The following is a 20,573-nucleotide window of genomic DNA, read 5'->3' as shown; positions in this document are numbered from 1 at the left end:
CAGGGTCTCTCCAGCATGCGTCCACAACATTAAGAGAATCTTTACAGGAGGAGGGGGAAGAACTGCTCACATTTTATCCAGGATAAAACAGCTCTGTGGGATTTTCCTGAAAGACCAAGCACCAGTTCGTGCTGGAGGATGGGCTTAAACATGGAGGAAGTCAAGCCTACAGAGTACTTCTTATTTCCAATAATTTCCAATAATCTTATTCCGTAGTGACTGTGAGGATATCAAAAGCCCTGTAGACCCTTTTATGACTTATTTATGCTGTCTGTACATTCATCCATTTCTTATAACTTCGCTCGCATTATTTATGACTTTCCTTTTGCCCCATGGTTCATATTGTCTTTATAGTTAATGGTGAATATGGTTCCTCAACTCTATAATTGTTTTCTGCTTGCTTTAAAGAAGATTCAGTTGGAATAAGGTAAATGCACATACACACATACGTTCTACAGTGAGTACAGGTTTTGGAGACAGGTTGCTTAGATTCAGCTCCCATTTCTGTCCATACCTACTAGCTAGACCACCTTGGATAACTTGTTTTTCTGTCTATAGAAGAAAATAATAGTAATATCTACTTCATAGTAATGCTGTGGGTGGAAAACAATGCTAAATGTGAAATGCTTATCATTATTACTCGTTATAATTGCTGTTTACTGACAACCGTTTCATACTGTCTTACCTTCCGAAGAGGTTATCATCCTGATTTTCTTGGGATGTGAAGCTCATTCTTATTTAATGTGGGAGTAAATCAAGTAAAATTTGGCCTTCATCTTCATTTTTCAGAAAGTAAGTGGAAAAGATAGGTACATTTATATGCTGATACATTTCACGTAAAAAATGTAAATATATAATATGGGCCAGTATATTGGCAGAGATTCAAGAAAGATTTCAAGAGAATCTTCTAAAAGTAGCACAAATTCATTCTCAAAATTAGAATTTAGAGCAGAATTCATGAAATGGTCTTCCATTGTACAACTCTGAAGATTTATTTTCTATTTTTCATATTAAGTTCATGCAAACATTTATGGGATAAACGTGAAAACACTTTCCAAGAACTTGAGAACACTTTAGAAGAAAAATGTCAAGAAATGTTCAATGAAGTTGTACATTTCCACATTGTACAAGATAATAAATTTCTGGCTGGGCATGGTGGCTCAAGCCTGTAATCCCAGCACTTTGGGAGGCAGAGTCGGGTGGATGATGAGGTCAAGAGATCAAGACCATCCTGGCCAACATGGTGAAACCCTGTCTCTACTAAAAATACAAAAAATTAGCTGGGCGTGGTGGTGGGCGCCTGTAGTCCCAGCTACTTAGGAGACTGAGGCAGGAGAATGGCGTGAGCCTGGGAGGCAGAGCTTGCAATGAGCCGAGATGGCGCCATTGCACTCTAGCCCGGGAGACAGAATGAGACTCTGTCTCGAAAAAAAAAAAAAAAAAAAAAAAAAAAGATATTTCCAAAGAGGTAATTATTTAATTATTTAAATCTAAACTAATTCTTAATAAATTGCTAAGAGTGATAGTGGATAGTGTGGAGGGACTGTATGTGACAGATGTTTCCTAAATTACTGCTGTTTTTAGGAATCTTTTGTTTTAATGTCACAGAATATATTTTTAAAAATTGATTTATAAGGTGAGTTCTTATAAATAATGTTGCTCTTTTGGTACCTATTCTGTATGTGGCCTTAGATTATTTCAAATTTCACAAAGTTTTTTTCTTCATTGCATTCAAATTTGGGGCATCTTCAGAGTGCGCCCTAGGTTTTCAATTTCTCAGAACTACAAAAACTTTTTAAAAAGAAAAACCTGAACTGTATAAACTATGGATTGCTAAATGCTAATGAATTTTTTGGTTTTGTTTTGTTTTGTTTTGTTTGTTTTTGTCTGTTTGTTTGTTTTTTGAGATGGAGTCTCGCTTCAAGGCCCAGGCTGGAGTGCAATGGCATGATCTCGGCTCACTGCAACCTCCAGCTCCCGGGTTCAAGTGAGTCTCCTGCCCCAGCCTCCTAAATAGCTGGAACTACAGGTGCACACCACTATGTCCAGCTATTTTTTTTTTTTTTTTTTGTATTTTTAATAGAGACGAGGTTTTACCATATTGGCCAGGCTGGTCTCGAACTCCTGACCTCAAGTGATCCACCCACCTCTGCCTCCCAAAGTGCTGGGATTACAGGTGTGAGCCACTATGCTTGGCCTGAAAATTTTAAACTATTTAATTTTCACCATTCCAGGTCACTAGAAACTACATAAAGCTATTACTCTAACCCCCAATATAAAGTGGCAGTGTTCATTTAGATAAGCATTGTATTCAAGTTCCTTGACAGTTTAGCTCATATTATCAAAAACATGAGAACAGGTGACAGATTTCAATTATTTAGACAATGAAAGCTAAAAGCAAACTCACATCTTCTGATAGACATGCTAGGAAATAACATTAATAAAAAATCCAATTTGTGGAAAAGGTAGCACTAGAATGTAAGTTTCATAATGGCAGGATTTTGTCTATTTTGTTTACTGACCAATCCCCCATGTCTAAAAGAGTACCCAAGAATAGTAGGCACCTAACAAACATGTGTTAAATTGTTGGAGAAATAGAGTTGAAACTAATATTTTCTCCCAACCCAGAAATTCTCCCCACGGAAGTGGTGGGGAAAGAAAATACTCTTATGATTGGGTAAGCATTAAACTAGAATGTTATACTCATCACAGACAATCCACTAAGAGATCCACAATAACAGAAATAAATCTCACCCTTTCACATAGCCAAACAGATATAACCCATGGCATACATATTTTCAAGGGAAACTATGACTATTCCTTAAGTTACTGACAGCATGATTTGTCACACATAGTTCATCCTAAATTTACCTGGTAGTTGGGGTGACTGTCTGTGTTAGATAATTGGCTTTATCCAGAGGAAAAAGCAAACTTCTCATATCTTTATGACGGAAGATAGTTTTGAAAACTGCAGCAACCTGCAAAGAGCTCAGTAAGGTTAATCTCCTGTTCCCTCACAGAAAGGGGGAGATGGGGGTGCTAGTTCCAATGATGTTTACATTCTAAAGAGATGGCTTCCAGGTCCTTGAGAAAGACATTCCTGAGTCATAAAGCTGACAAAGACCTAGGTAGTCTTCAAGAAGAGTACATATATATATATATATATATATACACACATATATATGTGTATATATATATGTATATATATATATATATGCACACACACACACACATACATATACACATACACACAGTTCAAAGAGAGGAGAAAATACAAGTTTTCTAAGGCAAAAGCTCTTTAAAAAGGAGGGGAAGGGAATCTCTTTTCTTATTTTCAACACAGCGAAATAAGCCTCTTATTTTTAATTTGTATGTGCCTTTAAAAAAAGATGGCATATTTCTACCATCAAGAGTGTTTTATCCCACAAACAAGCACATTCATTGCTTCAATTGCCAATGTCAATATCTAAAGTGTTAATTTGGCCAGGCGCGGTGGCTCACGTCTATAATCCCAAAACTTTGGGAGGCTGAGACGGGTGGATCACCTGAGGTCAGGAGTTCAAGACCAGCCTGGCTAACATGGCGAAACCCTGTCTCTACTAAAAGTACAAAAATTAGCCAGGTGTGATGAGGGGGCCTGTAGTCTCAGCTACTTAGGCGGCTGAAGCAGGAGGATCGCTTGAACCTGGGAGATGGAGGTTGCAGTGAGCTGAGATCGTGCCACTGCACTCCAGCCTGGGTGACAGAGCGAGACTCCATCACAAAAAAAAAAAAGTGTTAATTAGTATTGGGGTTTTATTATAAAAACAAGATTGGGGAAAGTCCGAATACATGATCATTTACTTTTAGTAAAAAAAAAAGTGATTTGCGTCAATGTCACCTGGGTACACAGGACCCTAAATCATAAGCTTGCTAATTGTTCTTTCCTATCATAGCATCAGTCTGTGTGTGTGTGTGTGTAACTATGTAAACATTCATTAATGAATCCCTAAAGCTTTTATAGAATCAAGCCAGGATTTTGAAAGTAACTAAAATAGTGTTGCAAAGAAATGGATTAAATTAGGGGAACTGTGTGAGAGTCTCTCACATTTTATCTTTCAACATTAGATTAATCACAAGCACAAAAATGCTATCTTATTGAGCTAAAAAAATTCTTTGATTAGAGTTCTCTTAATGATGACTCCAGTTCACTTTTTATGTGTAAATCAAACCACAGGGTGCTCAGAAGATATTAATTGGCAATGAGAATAATCATTCCTTTGGGTTCAATTTACTTTCTGCTAAAACTCTCCCTGAGGTATTGGGGAGAGTCAAGAAATTCTGTTTCTTTACTCATCACCAAGTGGCACAAGTGCAAAAAAATGACAGAATGAAGACTTACTGTCCTGTAGTGAGTAATTTTTCCCTGTTCCATTATTTATGTCTCAGATGTAAACGTAGATTAACTTGCACTAAGTTTTAGTCTTTCTTGGGTTCAAATAGCATGTACTCAGGCATTAGAAGAGTTCTCATAATCTCTGAGTGCAAAACTAAAGGATTTTCCCCACCCAGACCCATTTGCTGATCTCATCTACAGTTTGGCCAAAAGATTCAAATCCTTCCATGGTGATACCCATTACTGAATACTGCACGTGCCAGAGGTCATGCCTTGGGCCTTGTACGCATTAACTCACATAGTCTTCACAGAAGTGTGAATTTTCACAGATGGGGAAATCGAGGCTCAAGTGTTAAGTGATTTGCCCTATGCCACGTAGCTTGCAAAGAACAGACTCAAAATTAAACCCAGATCTATTTAACTTCAAAGCACGCATTTGATTAAGGCATTTATCTTCATGACTGGAGAAAATTCAATTTAACTAGATACTAGTTTAGGTCCTTCAGCCAGGACCACATTAAGGAAACCTCAAATCATTAAATATTAGCAACATGAGAAAATAAGATTTGCTCCATTAGGGCCACATGAAAGCTACAGATAATTAAAGATGATTTGGTGCCTGCCTTGCTTTCTAGGTTTCCATTTGTATATTTAGAGTTTCCCTTCTTCACACAGTTTTGCAGGCCAACTTATTAGACGGACAGCATTTTTCAATTATTTTCATCACTCTTCTAAGTCCTGGTCAACAACCTCCTTTGGAGATACTGACAATGGTGGAACATGGGGCATTTCACTTAAATGAACAAATGTCTCCTGGATAATGGAATGTTGCAGCTTTAAAATAATGACAGACGCCTGTTAGCCTGTCCAATCTTCTGCTAAATCAGCTTAAAGAGAAATAGAGAAAAAAAGTGCCTTTTGTTCTCAGTGTGAATACGTTTGATCTAGGTTGCAAGAGGTTCATGTTCAGTTAGACAACCTGAAAGCAAGTCTTAGGTGTTGTGTCAGCAAACCCTATGACGCTCTTCTATATAGAAGACAAGACTTACCTGCAACGAGAGCAGCCATGTTAATGTGGAGACTTCCAGGGCAGACCTTTTGTTTCTGAGCAAAACTTTAGTAGAAAACAATCCATGATGCTATGGTAGATCACAACCAGCCACACCTCCGAGCTGTAGAGCTCTGCGTGGAAACTTGATGTATCCGTGTTTAAGAGCCATACGAAAGGACAGAAACACAGAGAGTAATGTTTCCTATGTGAAATTAAAGTTCTTTTCTTGAGTAGACAACTTGAGCCACATGACACAGGTTTCAGGAATCAGAAATAATTCTTTGCAGAAAATCAGTGATTTGAATTGTTTATTGATAAGACTGAAGCAACGGAAAGATAAGCAAATATAGAGTTAACAAATTGACCAAGGTAATTAAATATGAATTGTATGATACATATTTACAAATACAAGTATGTATTTGTATATAAATATAATACAAATATGTATTATATGACAATAAATGTGTATTGATTAAGTCCAGGTGCTATCATACATAGCTGTGAATGGTAATCTTGAGCATGCTTAAGGAATATGCTGAGACCAGTGTTTCCTATCCCTACATGTCCCCAGTTTGCCATTTAAATAGGCTCTGAAAGTGTCACATCATAGTTGGCTGGTTTTCTCAGCTAGGTTTCAACTAGAGAGCCAGGATGAGGTAAGCATAATACAAAAACCAAGAAAAGCAAAGTGAGAGAAGCCAGCACATATGCAGTAAGAAGCGGCTGGTCTGCTGGAGGGTTGAACAGGGCGAAGAGGAAGATGCACTGCAATGCATTCTGCCAAGTCCTCTGATGTGTCGTGGACTAGATGAAGTGGAGAACCCCTTGGCTACATCAACTTCCAATGTGGTTGGCTTAATTCAGTGATTATCATCAATGGTTTAAAATACTTATCTCAGTTAAATACGTATCCTTTGAAACCTATCACTTAACTATCCTATATCCTGGAACTACAGACAAACCACCTTAGGGTCTCTAGAGTAGATTTATGGTGAAAGTTCTTACCCTCATATTGAGGTACCCTTTATATCCAACTGAGCTTCACCGAAAGCTGGGAATCTCCTAAGAGCCTTATGAAAACTTGTACACGAATGTGTAAATTTATGCAACGTTATGAGAAAGAATTTCCTACAAGATAGAGTATAGGTTTCATCAGCTTCTAAACAACTTTATGATTATAATAAGTTTAAAAACCACATTATGTAGAATTTTATCATACATAATCCAGAACGTTAATGAAAACAAAGGAACAGGGGAGGCCCCTAACTTACTGGACTGCTGGAGTTATAAATTCAGAAGAAATATCTACTCTTTGTTTATGAATATAATTTTTAGTCTTTAGTCTCAGACAATGCAGTGAGGTACATAGTACCCCTGCATCAAGATGAAATTTAGAAAAATTTCACATAAGTAGTATTTGATTTATATCCCTGTCAGTCCCTAAAAACAGCCACCTTAAGTTGGTGGCTTCATCTCTAATCAAGCAACAGTATTACATCTTCTCTGAGCCAGTTTGCCTGCTGAGATTCAGAAGCTCTCTGCATGATTCATTCTGCATAAAATCATTTGGTTTTTGCTCGCTGTAGATAATTGGTTCTTGGCACCAGAACTTAAACTATTTAGAGTCCAAGTCTGTTAAAGTGACATTGAGATTTAGCTTAAACAAACAGAGTCGAAGTCAAGGATATGTTTCTTAATGCTCTTGCTTGTACCTGTTAAAATTAAATTTTAAGATGCCGGCAAGCATTTATGCTAGAAATGGAAGTGAGACACTCTGCATTCTAATCCAATGATGCATTAGATTTGGTCCACCCAGGGAGAAGAGAGAAGACTGACAGCAAGGGCAGGAGTGTTCCCTCTTTGGGGAGGCATCAAAAAGGGTGAGACGTCCTATGGGCTAATGACACATGGTGCACAGTCCCACCAATCACACTTTAGACATGAGGATGTCAAAGACCCTGTGAAAATAAGACTTCTAATTTGAGAGGTAACATATTAAGCACCTACCCTGTAGGTAGCGTATTTTATTGTAGCATATTTTATTGACAGAAGTAACCTAATAAAGAACTCTAGCAAGCTCTGGAGGAACAGGACCTCAGACAGCAGCTGTATGCCACTGGAGGGCAGAAGGAGAAGTGAAAATATTTTCAACTGAGAAGTGAGTGTAAAAATGACTATAATAACTAATGTTTATTAAATATATAATATATGATAGGCATTGCTCTAAATAATGAAAGGTAAATTAATACATATAAAAGACATGCCATTGTCTGGTATCTGTACATGCTTAATATGTTAATTATTATTATTAAATTACTATTTTTATTGTCGAGAGAAATCTAGGCCGTCCGTATTGCTTTGTCCTGGGTCCTGAATTAAAGACCATCAACCCCAGGGTCTTTAGAGTAGATTTACAGAAAAGGTTCTCACCCTCAGATTCAGGTGTCCTTGAAGTCCAACTGAGAATTTTGAAATTAAATGTAATATTTATTGAGGTTTCGGATTCAATAATGGTGAACGATTTGGATTAATCCATCTTCTAAAAGCAATTGTATGTAAGTTTATATCACAGACAAACATCAGCATCTTAAAGTACGTATTAATTTGAAGAGTTTAAAAGACAAGAACCCCTAGGCTCATTGATTTTTGGATGGAGGGCTATAGCTGAGAGATGAGCAGACTATTGGAGCACCAAAGCTGCATATGACCTGAATTCATTTGCTGCAGCAGCAAAGGTGGGGTCTGGTTCTTGGGCTGTGCAGGGAAGGGCAGAAGCCAAGGCCCAAGGCTCACCGAAGATGGAGGGACTAGAACCCCTCAGGGTAAGTGCAAACCAGATCTAAAGCAATCCCCATGCCAAGGCCAGAGGACTCTGGATGAGGCTGCGTTGGGGCTGAGCAAAGCAGAAGAAAAAGAAAAAGGTTGGAAACTTTCTAAGAGGTTGTGTGACTTCAGACCTCTGCCCTCTTGCAAGTTGCATAAACCAGTAATAATACTGTCTAATGAGGTTAAAAGACAACAACAAAAACAAGATATATCAAGGATATCAGATATAAATAACATGTAAGTTGAGAGGGTGGTAAAAAGAATGTATGTGTTCTCATGTACTTGCATTGTCTTGGAGAAGGGTAAAGATCTAGATTAATTTTGAATTTGGATTAATTAAGCATACTGTAATTTCTAGGGTAAGCACTCAAATAATAGAAACGGTGTGAAACTTCCAGACCAGTGAAAGAAAAATTGCACAATAAAACATTTTATGCAAACCAAAAAAGGCAAGAAAGAACAGTTAAAGAAACACTGAACCACTGAACAGATGGAACAAATTAAAAATATGAAATAGAATGGCAAAATAAATGAATTTGTAATTATATGTAAACAGAATGTTGAGTTGAAACACCATTATTTTCAGACAGTATTTAAAAACATAGCATAGTATGATAAAATATAACAATATGCTGTTTACGAGACAGTTTTATACAGATATATTCAGGAAGGCTGAATGTAAAAATAGAGAAAAGGATGAACAACATAAACACTAAAAAAGAGTTAGTGATGCCAAACTTAAAGTCAAAGAACATTCCTCCTGATGAAGAGATCCATTAGGTAGGGGTAAAATTTCCATTTATCATTAAGATGCAATCATTTTTAATTTATAAGCACCAAGTAATATAGCCTCAAAATATAATTTAAAAATTGACAACTAAAATAAGAAATGATGAGTCTATAATTATAGCAGGTGATTAAAGTGCACATCCGCAGGTACCATATAACATAGGCAGACAAAAAACCGCTAAGTTATAAAAGATTTGAACAGCATTATTAATATACTGACTTCAGCGATATATGCTAAACATTGCACATATCAACTTCTTTGTGCTTAGAGACTTTCCACACAGCTGGGTTCTAACACTCTTTTCAGCACCCTGGCTAGGGAACTTTCCTGACAATCGAGAGTAGATATTTTATATAGAGTATGCATATATAGCTTGCGTATGGTCACAGGACACATAAAAAATAATAGTATCTACTCACTTGTTCCATCTACCTCAGGCCCTGCTCAAGTGCCCTGAGGGCTGAGGAGAGCAGTATCTCGGAGCACCTTTAACTCATTCATGAGCTGCCAGTTTGCACAGCACAGTTGGAAAACTATGGCTTAGAGCATTCTCAGAGGCTGTGAGTGTGGGGGAGTTCTGGACTTTTTGCCACGGTACAGTCACAGTTACCAAAACTTCATATCCTGTGTTTCATTTGGAAAATCTTAAAATGCGTCTCTGGGCTACAATCTTTCTTTATACCACTTCCTTTGTGGTAACAAGACTCCACCATGATCCGCAGTGATGCCCTCTCCTCACGTTCACTCTGCAACGTGGTCTCCTCCCACAATGACTAGGCTGACCTGCGTCACCAGTAAGATGTTGCAGTCATGACAAAGTGTGACTTCTGAGGCATTGCACTGTCCGCCTTGTTCTGTTTGGGATTGCTCACCTGGGGAAGCCAGCCAGTGTGTTGTGAGGATACTTTAGCGTCCCCTGGAGAGGTTCGCATGGTGAAGATCCAAGGCCTCCCACCAGCAGCCAGCACCAACTGACTAACTTGCCAGCCACAGGGGCAAGCATCCTGGAAGCAGATCCCAATTCCAGTTCAGTTTTCAGATGACTGCAGCCCCAGCTGACATCCTGACTGCAACATCATGGGAAACCCTGAGCCAGAAGCCTGAGCCAGAACCACCCAGCTAAGACAATCCCAAATTCCTTATCCACAGAAACAGCGAGATAATATTTTTGTTGTTTTAAGACTCTAAATGTTGAGGTAGTGAAACCACATCCCAAAAAGTTAAAGACATCAATTACTACCATAAGTTCTTTTACTTTTCTGGGCTAAATTCACCGTCTTTTAAAATTTTTATTATTATTATTTTTTGAGATGGAGTCTCACTCTTTTACCCAGGCTGGAGTGCAGTAGCATGATCTCAGCTCACTGCAACCTCCACCTCCCTGGTTCAAGCGATTCTCCTGCCTCAGCCTCCTGAGTAGCTGGGACTACAGGCGCACATCACCACACCTGGCTAGTTTTTGTATTTTTAGTAGAGATGGGGTTTCATCATGTTAGTCAGGCTGATCTCGAGCTCCTGACCTCGTGATCCTCCCGCCTGGGCCTCCCAAAGTGCTGGGATTACAGGCGTGAGCCACCGCACCTGGCCTTAAATTCACCATCTTATCGGGTGCAGTTTGTGGTGCCGCAAAACAATAACAATAGCAACATCAAAGATCACAGATCATAGATCACCGTAACAGATACAATCATAGAAAAAATGTTGATACATTGCAAGAATTACCATAATGTCACACCAAGACGTGAAGTGAGCACATACTGTTGGAAAAATGGAGCCAATAGACTAGCTTGATGCAGGGTTGCCAGAAACTTTCTATTTGTAAAACAACTTGTGAAGTGCAGTAAAGCACAGCACACAAAACAAGATATGCCTGTAGCTGGCATCATAGAGTATGCAGCCTTTACAAATTGCTTTATCTCACTTAGTAACATGCACTTAAATTTCCTCCATGATTTTTCATGGCTTGTTTGTTCATTTCTTTTGAGTGCTGAATAGTAGTCCATTGTCTGAAAGTATCACTGTTTATTTATTCATCCACCTACAATATCTTGGTGGCTTCCAAGTTTTGATAATCGTGAATACAACTAAAATATGGACATAAGTTTTCAACTCCGTTGGGTGAAAACCAAGGAGCATAAGTCTGCATGATGAGAGACAAGAAAAGAAACAAGTTGCTGAAAAGTGGAAATTCCCTCTGCCTGTGAGATAACAAAACTGGCTGCAATCATTGGAACCAATATGGCCAAACAGAGTTTGCAGAGAAGGAGCTTGCTGCTGTCACAGCCCAAATTCCTATGGCATGTTTCATGCTAACTCCCCCCAAATTTGCACATGGGCCCCATGAGGTAGCATGGAGAGATAACTGCACATGCCTGAGGACTTCCCAGACTTCTCCTTTCCTTCCACAAATCACCCGCTAATCCCAGAATCCACCCCTAAACCTTTTCTAATCAAGTTTCTGCCTCAAAGGCACACAGGAAGACGGGTTTGAGCAGGAGTCCTGTCTCTCTTGTTAGTGAACTTGCAATAAAAACCTTTTTTTTGTGCAAAACCTAGTGTCATAGGCAATACTATGACTCCTAATGCATAGCCCAGGAAGCGCCTTTTGCTCAGTAACAGTAATTTGTTACACATCAATAGAGAATGAATGTGTCTCTTTAGTAGAACATAACATCTTTCTAGCTACTCACCACATTTCAAGAGCTAAGCGGGCTCAAAACTACACCACAAAATTCAGAAGTTATATTGTTGTTGTTGTCTTCTCAAATTTCCTATGGGCAGGAGCGAAAGTGCTCCAGAGGGGTTCATGGAGGTGATGGCAGGTGGAGCTTTGGTGTGGACGGTGGTCTGAGGCCCCACTGTGTTTCTCAGGTGAAGTGATGGCTGCAATAATCATGCATCTGTGTTGCCATAGCAATGGGCAAGTTTGGTTACTAAGTTGGAAATAAGAATGTCCAGCTATGACTGATGTAGGTAGAGGAGAAGGCTGGAAAATCCCTGCAGAGACTTCTGGGGTGTGGGGACTATGTGGGTGGGAGGAGCAAAAGATCTAAACGTAAGTTCAGTCTGTGACTTAAGGGTCCCTGAGAGGCCAAAGCAGAAAGCCTGACCCTTTGTCTAGTCTGTGGGCAGAAGGTGAGCATGGAAGTAGGAGATCAAATGAAGATCCAGAACCAAGATGATAGAAGAGCAGAGTAAGGAGCCAAGAACCAGGGCAGATGAAAAGCACAGAGGGTGGGGACGCTTTTGGTGCACAGAGGCTGGGCCTGAGAGTCATTTATACTGGGCATCAGCAGAGAGTCTCAGATACTCCGGGAGGCCTGGACTACTTCTATTTTTTGAGGCTGTCAATAAATTACAAAAACGAGGAAAAGACCAAATAATGATATATGTTAAATGTTTATGTTTAACAAACGAACGTTTTGACAGAAGTAAATACAATGTGTGTGATATTTGCAGGATGACTATAGATTTTATTTTTTTTTAAAGGCCGACATCTAAATCTGAATCCCCTAGTGACTGTAAGGAGTGTGCCAAATGATTTCCAGGCCTCACTCTACCGGGCAAGTCTTGGTTTCTAGCTGTGTTGTTGGGCTGGGCTGACCTAACGTAAAGGTAAGAGATGGAAGTCTGGGGGATCAAGGCATGAGTCTGGGGGAAGAAGGCATTGACAGGGAAGCGTGGAGGATGGAAAGCAATGAAACAAATGCTATTCCCAGTGCTCCTGGGCAACTCAGGCCCCCGATCACTTAGGAAAAGCAGATCGAGTCTTCCCACAGAGTCCAATTTCACCCCAGTCTGACTTCATACTTAGCTGCTGTGTTACTTTAGAAATGTAACTCACTCTTTCTTTCTGCATGTGTTGTTTTTCTCCTTGGAAAATGGGATGTGTTTTAAATCCATAAAGAAATCTAGAGACAAATATCAGTAAATAGTCATGTGGAAACTTTCCAATTGTGTCCACTCACTTGGCAATTTATAATTAAGTATAACAAAAATCATAGCTAACCATAATAAAAATCATCTCTGCTCTCTAAGGAATGCTTACTGTTCTACTTCAAAATCAATAGGAAACACTTTAATTATTTTATTGAAATCATTATTTTGCTCAGTTTACATCAGAGACAATAAGGTCTTTGCATTATTCTTGCAGTGTAGGTAAAGTATCGGATGCTTCTGAGGGAAGAGTACACGTGAGGCTCCGCATGTGGCCCAGACCCACTGTTGTGAACAGGAAGGCATTTCCTATTTCACACAGGACCAGCCAGCCTTGGCAGTGACAGCTACCACACTGGGCTCTCAGGGGGAAATGCCCTGTTCTCTAAGGTCTTTTACAAAGGACTGCCAATGTCCAGTAACAATAGCCATGAACTTTAAAAATATGCAATGCAATATAAATGTCACCTTAATAAAATAATGTAAAACTCTTTACCAATAGTTATTGAATCCCTACCTTTTCTCCAAGGAGCTTCTGCAAGAGCATTTTAGAATGGATGTGATTGGGAGAATAAAAATTTGTTTATTTACATCACAAATCCTTTAAACACACATTCTACATTTGACATGATCGGTAGAGTTTATTTGGAATGTGTGTCGTAATAAACACACACACACGTCTGCTTAGTTATTTCTGGCTGTTTCAATAGTAGTAACTGTCAGAACATCTCATTGCTCAACACAGAAGAGTCAACATCCTAAAACTGGTGGTTGGGAACTTTCTGAAGCAGCTTCTGCCCCTCCTGCTCCCACAGTTTGTCCTGGTGACGACGATATGGGGAAGGTTCTCTTTCTTGATGGTCCCATGCTTAGTTCAAAGGTCTTCTGCATTTTACCTGCATTTTGCAACATGCAATTACAATACCATCAATCTACATCATGCCTTAAGATTGACAAATCAGAAACCACTTGTTACCTTTCCTGATCATGATATTTCTTGGCTCATCTAATCTTTCATAATGTAATTTCTGAAAAGGAGTTTTACATTATTATGTAAATTCTACAGTGGAATACACAGATATAAATACTCTTCTTGCAGTCTAATCGGTCTGAGGTGGATGACAGCACATCCTTGTCTCTGAAGGCGTAATGCAATTGGATATCTCTTGGTAAATTCCAAGTTCTATGTGAGCCTAAGAGCTCACTGAAGTTCATAATTAGCTAATATCTGGGCGATTGCTAGTGAGCACACAGAAATGCAAAGTAGTTTGAAAAGTTTGATGACTCTACAGATACACATTGTCCAGGAAGTGACATCACCCAACAGAAAAATGATGATAATGGCTGTTAGTGTCACTTTCAGTCACTTATACAAGGCAGTAAATCTCAGTAAATCTTTTTTTTTTTTTTTTTTTTATTTGAGATGGAGTCTTGCTCTGTCTCCCAGGCTGGAGTGCAGTGGCGCGATCTTGGCTCACTGCAAGCTCCGCCTCCTGGGTTCATGCCATTCTCCTGCCTCAGCCTCTCCGAGTAGCTGGGACTACAGGTGCCCACCACCACGCCCAGCTGATTTTTTGTATTTTTAGTAGAGACAGGGTTTCACCGTGTTAGCCAGGATGGTCTCGATCTCCTGACCTCGTGATCCGCCCCCCTCGGCCTCCCAAAGTGCTGGGATTACAAGCGTGAGCCACCGCGCCTGACCAAGGCAATGAATCTCTCTCCGAGTCTCCAATAACTCTCTAGGCATCGTCTATCTGTGTGGGAGAGAAAGGAGGTTCACTAGGGGTTCCTAGTTCAGAGAGTTCTTCTGAGCAGTAAATAGAGTGGTGTTTGTTGGGCCCTCAGCACAGTGCCTGACAGAGAGCTAGCACTAGGCCCTCATTAGTCATGACAACTATTTTATCCGCAGTAAGAATGATTGAGCCAAAATCTTTCTTTCTGACTTGCGGCAATTCGTTTATGCCTGCCCTTTGAAACTCCATATGGTTCATTTAATCTCTCTTCCACCTGCTGCCTCTTTAGATCTGTCCCCTGCACTTTGCACTGTGTCCAGTGAGGGGACATTTTGTCCTCCCCTCTGTAGAATATTAGGTAGTTACCAGGATAGGTAATACTGCCAGTGTTTTCCACTGGTGTGTACCAAGCACCTACAAGAGTACTAGGCACAATATAAGCACTCAATCAATGTTAGTTAATATTGTTGGAATAAATGAAGGAGTGAATGAAGACTTAGGGTGAAAGCCTATACATTTGGAAGATTTGCCAAGAAGCTGAGAGATGCCAGTAATGAAGAAGGGTGATACATCAAGAAGGAAAAAGCCTTAAATCTGAGATTTTCACCCGATGGGCCCTGAGATATTGGAGGCATGGGAGAATAAGCAGCAATGTCTTAAGAGGGAGAACAGTAAGCTCAGAGAGAAAAGGTTTACTCTGGGCTCTAGCAGTGGAAGACAAATGCCACATGAAAGAGCAGGATGTAGGGAAGGTTGTTTACCATGGACTTGGAGGCCCACATCTCTGGGGTAGTGCCCAGGCACTGGTATATTTTATATCTGCCAAGTGACTCCAAGGTACAGCCAAGGTTGAGAACCAGTGACTTTAAAGAGTGAGTGTGGTGAACCACAGACCTCACCTTGGCCATCCTGCCACATGGAAGAAGACCCCTAAGTTCTCACAGCCATCGTCATGCAGTCAGATGCAACAACACAAAACATAACAATAACACACACCTCAGCTACGACCATGAAAACCAACCTAAGACAACAGCACAAAAAACCCACTAAACATATGTTCACACATCTGTCTGCGCATCGTCCCAGTAAAACAGTAAAATCTGGGATTCAGATACAAACCTCCACAGTTCCCCGGAGATTCCCAAGGAGGACCAGCCCCTGCCTCCAGGCTAGATTCAGATACAAACCTCCACAGTTCCCCGGAGATTCCCAAGGAGGACCAGCCCCTGCCTCCAGGCTAGATTGCAGTTGCGGCCCTTTCTATGTGCTTCCATAGCTCCGTATGTATCCCCTGTGAGAACTCTTGTCACATTGGAAAGAAACAATTTCTCCCTTCATATCTAACTTCTCAACTAACTGTGATTTCCATGAAGGCAAGGACTCTGTTTTGCTTATTCATTGCCATATGCCCAGGATTTAGCAAAGGCCTGGCACAGAGAAGAAACTTAATATATGTTAAATTAATGAAGAGGTGAATGAAGAAGTGGATGAAAGGCCTCATTTGTCACCCTCTGTTGTTAGAAGTGCACTGTCAGGGTCAGAGGCACCAGGCAGCCAAGGATCCGAGCCCCCCAGGGATAGAAATAACCACAGCCATCAGTTGTGGGCTTCCATGAAGTGCTTTGTGTATCTCTCTTGAGGGCATGATGTCACATCAATAGTAAATGTGAGCCTGCCTTGGAGGCTGGATGAATCTGACTCAGTTCTGTGTCCCCAAAATACCTAGGGCAGTGCATTATGCATAGTGGATAATCCAAAAAATAGCCATTGAATGGATAGATGAATGGTGCTCCTTACAGAAGTATGTACATGTCTCATAACCTAAAGGAATGCATGAAGAAACCCCAAAGTAGAAATCTCTAAAAGTAGAATTTCAGACACTATACCAATATCACTTGGCAGAGATACTGTGGAGGGCAAAGGAGACTTTCTGAGGGTCTTTGAGTCACTCATTTGTTTATTTAAAAAATATATATCCGCTGGATGTGGTGGCTCCCCATGTAATCCCAGAACTTTTGGAGGCTAAGGTGGGGACATCACTTGAGTTCGAGACCAGCATGGCAAAACCCTATCTCTACTAAAAATACAAAAATTAGCCAGGTGTGGTGGCACATGCCTGTAATCCCAGCTACCCAGGAGGCTGAGGCATGAGAATTGCTTGAACTTGGTGGACAGAGGTAGCAGGGAGCCAAGATTATGCCGCTGCACTCGAACCTGGGAAACAGGGTGAGATTCTGTCTCAAAATAAAAAAATAATAAAATACAAAAATAAAAAAATATATTGGAGGCCTGCTATGTGCCAGGCACTTCTCCAGATGCTTGGCCTATGCCAAGGAACAAGGCAAGATGCCTGCCCTTCTGGAACTTACATTGTAGGGGAGACAGTAGCAATGGTTATAATAAATAAACTGTGGAGTGTGCTTAAAGGGTAAAAATTCTCTGGAGAAAATAGAAGCAGAGCTGATAAGGGGCTCAGGAGTGCAGGGGGTGGGGTGATGTCAACGGGTGGCCATTCTTTGGTCAGGGTAGCCACACGGCAACTGCAGAGTCTGTCCATGAGGACAAGGACACCTACATAGCTGAATTTGCTCAAGGAAGGCTGTGTGTACTTAAAAAAAAAATAGTTTAAATCTACAAAACCAAAACATTACTTCCCAAAGTAAAGGGAAATGCAGATGATAAACAGCTTCAAGAAGTTTTAATGAGCTCTGCTTACAAACACTTAAAGAAGTCGAACAGAACAGAAAGAGAGTAATTTGTTTGATTTGATGAATTCCTGCTGTAAACTTTAATGTGTGTTTTGGGTAATTTGAGATGCCTTCATAATAAGTGATATTCATTGCCACTGAATGAATGATTTGAAAATGGACCATCGTCAGCAATGTAAGTTGTGTTTGGGAAGAGCCAAGGTTGGTTGTCAGGCTTTGGGCCTCCTGCTTATGTTAATATTATAAAGAGAAAAGCCACCTGTAAATGAAGAAAATAATACTTAGGGGCTGTGTTCTAACCGATGGACATTGGAAGAAGGTTTGGAACAAATGTAGGCAGTAGAAAAGGATGAGATCATGTAGGGTTTGTTTTCAGTTGTAAATAAAAGGAATTGCACTGAACTGCTAGATCAAGACATTCTCTGGTACTAGAATTGTGTTGTTATTCCTGCAGGTGTGATTGTAAAGCAAATACCAGTGTCCAAGGAATCACATTGCCTCAACTATCTTAGTGAGCTCTACATCTCCAGAAAGGCAAGCTCATTTCCCTGGTATGGTGGTTTTTTTGTTAAATGGCTTGAATTCTTGCAGTTGTAGCCACCTACAATCTCAGTTATTCTCATTGACTTTTCCTAGTCTCAAGGAAGGTGAACCCAAGCAAAGGTTAGTTTAATGAGGGTGTCAAGGGTAACAGAATCTTCTTATTTTACTCCTATCTGATATAATGACTAGAATAAAAGTATGGAGCTTTTCATTCAAAGTCAATGAAAAGATCTTCTAGATATTTGAATAAAATACAAATAAAAACACTATGTAGTAACTGCACATATCAAAGAAATGGGTGTACTCAGATGAAAGCTCCAGCGTTATAAACAATTTTTTGCTTTTCTTAAATGTACCAAATAAGACATAACAAGAAATGAGCTTAATTCTGTAAATAAATAAGTTACTATTTATTACTACTTATGCATATTAAGGGTATTTAAAAATATACAAATTATAAACATACTCTTGAAAACAATCAGAAAAACATAGGTAAGCAAAAGTAAGAAAATATTCATAATATTATCACTGAGAGATGAACACTATTCCATTTTGGTGTGTATTTTTTCTAGACTCTTTTCAAAAGTCTGACCTTAATTTACATATTACTTTATAACGATGATAACCATAAAACAAATGGTCAATTATTTCCTTCACGTGTGTCTCATATGGTTCTTTATCATATAATAGGCACTTCTGAAAGACACTACACTTAAAAACTAAAAATAGATAAATGAAAATGACCACAAAACAGAGGGCTAGTGTTTGACAAAATTTTTAGAAGGAAACATAAGATAAAATCTTTGTGACATTGGATTAGGCGAAGTTCTCTTAAATGGAACACACAAAATTATCATTCACCAAATGAAACAAAAAGCATAGACTTCCTCAAAATTAAGAAATTTTGCAAAATAGATATCTGACAAAGAGTTTTTGTCCAAAATATACCTTAAAAATCACTCAAGTAGAAGACAAACAATCTCCCTACCTCCAACAAAAACTGGATAAAATATTTCAACAGATGCTTCACAAAAGAGGAGATGTGAGTAGTTGCTGTGATGATTAATTTTATGTGTCAATGTGACTAAGTAACCCACAGGGTGCCCAGACATTTGGCCAAATCCCGTTCTGGATGTGTCAGTGAAGGTGTTTCTGGATGAGATTCACATTTGAATCAGCAGCTGAGTAAAACTGTCCCCCTAATATCCATGGGCCTCATCTGATCCACTGAAGACCTGAATAAGAGGAAGCTTTGCCTGACTGAATGCTGAGCTGGGACATTGGTCTTCTCCTGACAAACATAGCCATTAAGCACATAAAATATTAGTCATCAAAGAAATGCAAATTAAAATCACAAAGAGTTGCCACTATACACTTGGTAGAATGACCAAAGTTAAAAAAAAAAAACAACAAAAACTGACTATACCAAGTGTTGTAGAGGATGTGAAGCAACTGAAACTCTCCTACACTGCTATTGGTGTGTTAAATGGTACAGACACTTTAGAAAACAATTGGGCAATATCTTATGAAAGTTAAATATGCACTAATATAATGAAGCAAAATCATTTGGAGAGAAGTGAAGATAACCTGTTCACAAAAAGACACGTACATGAATATTCATCATCATTCATAATAGCCAAAAATGAAAATAATCACGTTTATCAACTGGCACATGATAAATTGTGGAATGCACATGCAACAAAGGAACAAGATATTAAACAGAGTAACATGAATAAATTTTAAAAAATTTTGCTGGCCAGGCACAGTGGCTCATGCCTGTAATCCTAGCACTTTGGCAAGCTGAGGCGGGTGGATCACTTGAGATCAGGAGTTCAAGACCAGCCTGACCAACATGGTGAACCCCGTCTCTACTAAAAATACAAAATTAGCTGGGTGTGGTGGCACACACCTGTAATTCCAGCTACTCGGAAGGCTGAGGCAGGAAAATCACTTGAACTTCACAGGCGGAGGTTGCAGTGAGCCGAGATCGCACCATTGCACTCCAGCCTGGGCAACAAGAGCGAAACTCCATCTTAATAATAATAATAATAATGTAAAAATTGTGCTAAGTGAAATAAGTCAAACACAAAAGATTATATTGTATGATTGCATTTATGTGAAACGCTAGACAGTAGGTCAAAGAGTGATTGAGGGCATTAGACGTGGAAAGGGATGGTGGTTACATGACTGTGTACAAGCTGTACACGTTGAAAAGATGAATTTTACTGTATATAAGGTAAGCCTGAATCAGCTGGAAAGAAGTGGCAGAAGATACATGAAAATTACCACAAAGAAAAGAGCTACTTTTCGAATGCCTTGACCATGCCAAATTGCAGAATCAAAGGGAGGTTTTGTCATCTTTTTCTGTTAGCATCAATATCACCTCTGATAGATATGACTTTCAGAAGACACTGCTTTGGTTTGATCAGTAATTTTTATTTGTCTTTTGGATTCACAGAGATAACATTCTAAGGAGCACTCAATTCTTGCCACAAAACCTGAACCTTGTCTATTTTCAATATCTGTGAGGTGAAAACCACAAAAGAAATAGGGATGGAATAAAGGGGAGAGGAAGTGCAGTAAACATTGCAAAATCAAAGGTATTCACAAC

The 20,573-nt window shown here is 39.5% G+C and overlaps 2 long non-coding RNA genes across 2 annotated transcripts in view; one reads left to right on the top strand and one right to left on the bottom strand.

The window, feature by feature from the left end:
• LOC129458422 (uncharacterized) overlaps positions 1 to 11,773 on the bottom strand; it is a 76,608-nt gene extending 64,835 nt beyond the window's left edge. Inside the window, exon 1 of the long non-coding RNA XR_008649622.2 lies at positions 11,733 to 11,773. This is a non-coding gene — a long non-coding RNA (uncharacterized lncRNA). The remainder of the gene's footprint in view (positions 1 to 11,732) is intronic.
• LOC134731923 (uncharacterized) lies at positions 380 to 12,601 on the top strand. Its single transcript, XR_010114650.1, has 3 exons — positions 380 to 427; positions 7,476 to 7,584; positions 12,532 to 12,601. It is a non-coding gene; the product is annotated as an uncharacterized lncRNA (long non-coding RNA).
• Positions 12,602 to 20,573: the final 7,972 nt, after the last annotated feature.

The sequence above is a fragment of the Symphalangus syndactylus genome, chromosome 19, assembly GCF_028878055.3.
Source record: "Symphalangus syndactylus isolate Jambi chromosome 19, NHGRI_mSymSyn1-v2.1_pri, whole genome shotgun sequence".
NCBI lineage: Eukaryota > Metazoa > Chordata > Mammalia > Primates > Hylobatidae > Symphalangus > Symphalangus syndactylus.
The sequence above is the reverse complement of the archived record's forward strand: the minus strand, read 5'-3'. Positions and strand labels throughout refer to the sequence as shown.